Here is a 4,198-nt window from a genome sequence, read left to right on the forward strand (position 1 = left end):
GAAGTGAGCAGCAGGGGCAAACGTGATGTGAAGAAGCCCACACTCAAGAGAGCTGCAAAATTGCCAGAAAACGCACCGAAGCTGAAGAGGATGAAGAAGGTCAAAGTTAATGCTTCCGACGATGCCATATAGAAGAAGTATTGTTGCACAAATTACCACATAAAGGACCCTCTCGAAGGCGAGCCCTTGTAAGTGTGTTTTAGCACTTTTTCTGCTGAGAAATTGTTCGTTCCATCCATCTTGTTTGCCACTAACCGAGCCACTATTTTTTTGCAACATGCAGACCTCCATTCATTAGGATAGGTGGGTTTGATGTTTCTTTCAAGCATTTCAGCAACGGGTTAAAAAAGCGAGCACATTTGAACAATGAGGTCATGTCGCTTTATGTTGAAAGCTTCAACATCGAGCACATGTATAGCAAAAGCAAACCTAGGATGTTTGCGTTCTCACCGCATACAGCCGTGAGTCAACTACCCATTTTTTCACAATAGAGTTTCTGTCTGTAACATCCATTTCTTTCTAACCAATACCTTGTTCTTGCATCAGTCTAAGCTTGCCGTGGACCAAAGTTCATTTCAGACATGTACTTGCAGAAAAGATCTCGAGAGGGCCTGTGAAAGAAACAACATCATGAAATCTGATCAAGTAAAAAACTTTCGTTCTTCCATCAAAGCTATCCTAGCGCAACATGCTCTGTTTTTCTGAAGTTAATTTTTGTTTCTTAATTTTGCAGCTGTTCTTCACCATTGTCAAGGACGGACACTGGGCAGTTGTGGTTGCAAACTTGATGCACAAACAATTCAACGTTTTTGACTCGAGGGGTGATGACCCTGACTATGTCAGCATCCTTGAGCAGCCATGTTGCAATCAGGTATGGACGCTACACCTCTTTCCTTTCTCTTTTTTCATTTTTTCTCTATATAAAAATTGATGTTGTGGTACCAATCAAAGAAGATACAACTGTGTAATCCATCTTTTGCAATATCAAATTTTGTAGATAGCCAACTTCAAGACTTTGGTCAGAGAACGAAACCCATGGAACCTTGACTTTCACAAGTTTGATCGTCTCAGCCCGAATGGGTACCCGCAGCAGTCAACAACGTATTGTTCTCTGACCATTTTCCTTTTCTTTTTCATGTGTCCATCCACAACTTTCTATGTTTTGTTGTCAAGTGAGCAAATTTTATATGTATTTGTGACTATATTTTTTATTTTTGGCAGGTTTGATTGTGGGTTCTTTGCTATTCTATACATGGAGAATCTAACTGACAGGGGGATGAGGCCATTCAGCACGGTATGCCCATTTTGCTATGCAACAGTACTAGCTAAATAACTTGTTGTTTCCATTTTGCTAGTTTTCTAATGGTAATCATGTTTTTTTGTATTTTTCTCCTAAATAACTTACGAAGCTCTCTTGTTGTATGCCGAGGACACGAGGTCGTTGCTCAAATTCCGATCATTTGTCGCAGCGAAGCTTTTTAAGCACCCTCAAAACACACTCAACTCTGCCGAGTTCCAGAAACTGTTGAGTAGCTCGTAGAAGATGTCAATCGGAGCAAAGCCTTTCCTAGATAGTTTTAGGCTATTTTTTTGTGGGCCCATGTATGCGCTACATCCTTTTGTGTAACTGGAAACAACAAGATGCTGTTAACCATCCACTTGTCTTTTGTGGAACCCAAGCTGGAGCATGTATCATGCTGGGGCATGTCCCTTTTTTCCACTTTTTTCTATTGAAATACTGGAGCATCACCCAGGTTGTGCTGTCAATGTGAACTTGAGTGTTGTCAATGTGAACTAGAGACGGATGTAGAGATGAATGAAAATGACTAGGTTTTCTGAACTATCCATGTAGAGATGTGAACTATCCATCTTGCAGTTTTTTTTGCTTACTGGTTTTCTGAAATAAGGCGTCCTACCCATAACAACCCATGCCATGTACCAGCATTCATGTATACAATAGCTTTTTGCAAGCACCGGAAACATGATGTCGCAACATGAAACAAATGGTACATTCATGTATATGCAAATGGAGGACAAAATGTACAACATGAATCATGAAACAAAGCATTACTGAAAATATGGCAAAGACCTCAAAACTACGGCACAAAATGTGAGATATCTTGTATGTCTCAAATCCAGGACACACATAACATATCTTGTAACAAAAATGTGAGCTATCTTTGTATGTCTCAAATTGAAATAGAACCTGAATACATCATCAAGGTTGCAAAAAAGAGTATTTTTGAATGTTTTTGTTCAAGCACATGAAGTGAGGCTGAAAAGAAAATGCAAAACATCCTTCAACAGGACCAAGAACTTTCCCAAGTTTTTCTCTCATTTTTTTCTTCCTAGAGGTTGAGTTGCGCTGCTTGGGCATTTCTTGGATCATTTGTCATCATGGCTCTCCAGTATGCACAAGTTGGCACAGCATGTCCCACCTCGGAGCAGAATTGACATGTAGGTGGTGTTGTCGCCGCCTCTGTCGCAGCTTTTAGGGGTCCACACGTCTGCACGTTGTGACCTTCTTCTTTGCAGAACTTGCAGCGAATACTCCTTTTTTCAGATTTTGGCTTCACTGCTGCCATTGGCTTCTTCTCTTCTTGTTTCGACTTCTTCTTCTGCTTATCATCTCGTTGCTCCACCAGATTCTTCTTCCTCTTCTCTCTTTCAGTTGGCCGACCTTTCTTAGGGACACGAGTTGGGTTTCGTAGCATCTCTGTGCTTTGAGGCTGTGGTAGGTCATCATTCAACGCTCCCATTGCAGCAGCAGGTTGCGTTGGGGGTTCCCTGCACTGCGTTGCTTGTTGTTCTGGTAGTCCTCCTCTTTTCGCCGCTTCTATGGCAGGCTCAAGAACTTTTATTGCTTCATCTAATATCTTGTATGCATCATCATTGCAACATGCATCAGAGGCGAGCCATGTCAACCTTCGGCACAAGGAGTTGTATTTGAGCGTGTTTGTCGAGGGGTGCCCAAATTCCAGCAATTGCCCAGTTCTGGCCATGCTTGTTGTTGCTGCTTCAGACCACCTTCCCAACAAGTATTGTTGTGGAATAACTTGCACCTTGAGGTGCACCATCACCCTTATTATGTAGGCGCAAACCGGGCCATTCATCTCAAAGTAGTGGCAACTACATTGAAACACCCCTTCATCCATCATAACACACACAGAAAAGAGCTTTTGGTTCTCATATAAGCTTGATGTTAGATTGAACATGAGGCCTCGCCCTTGGTACTCAGTGTCTTGGTTGATAATGTAGCCGGTAGACGCGGTCACTTGTTTCTGGAACTTGCCAAAGACGTTGCGTGTGTAGTAATCAGCAGCTTGGCGCTCAATGTTGTATCCGCAACATCACAAAAGGAAGCAAAGTTCACAAAACAAATCATGACAAAACATTTTTTTGGATTTTTTTGCTTTGGTATAGTGAAGCTGGCCTACCGGCAGTATAGTGGAGGAGCAATCGTTTCACCAGTGAAGCCAACATTGTCCTCGCGATCAAGCACAGTTTCCTGGCACAGTTTGTACTGTTGCACAAACCTCCATACAGAATCAGCCAGACGAATAATTGTCTTGAAATATGAGTTGAGCCCCTCAGACCTGCCTGTCGTGCTTGTGAACGGGAAGAAATTGTTCTTGAAGTACGTTGGATCCCACATATGTCTTGTTCACCACATGTTCTTCAAGTGTTTGTTTTCAGCAACTTCGAAACACTGCAACATGTGCTGCCATGTTTCCTCAAATTCTTCAACTGTTTCAGAGTTGTTGATACAAGTGTAAAACACATCTACAAACGCCTCATCTCTGCTCAGCAGCCTCCCCAACTTAGAACGCGCGTTGCTAAACACATGAAACTTGCAACACCTATGGCAAGTATTTGGGAGCACCTGCTCTATAGCTGTTGCCATTGCTTGTCATTATGTTCTTTGGATGCTCATTGTCCATTGCAACCATCCATTGGACAAAGACCCACTTGAACGTTTCAATAGTCTCATCCGGCAACAAGGCACATCCGAGTGAAATGGTTTGGAGGTGGTTGTTGATACCAACTATAGGACCAAAGAGCATGTTGTATCTGTTGGTGCGGAAAGTTGTGTCAAAGAACACACAATCTTTATATTTCGGGTACAGCGCCCTTGTCCTCCCATCAACCCAAAACAATGCAGTCACATAGTTCGTGGCAGGATATTTTTGCTTCGCAA

The sequence above is a fragment of the Triticum aestivum genome, chromosome 7D (genome assembly GCF_018294505.1).
Source record: "Triticum aestivum cultivar Chinese Spring chromosome 7D, IWGSC CS RefSeq v2.1, whole genome shotgun sequence".
Classification (NCBI taxonomy): domain Eukaryota; kingdom Viridiplantae; phylum Streptophyta; class Magnoliopsida; order Poales; family Poaceae; genus Triticum; species Triticum aestivum.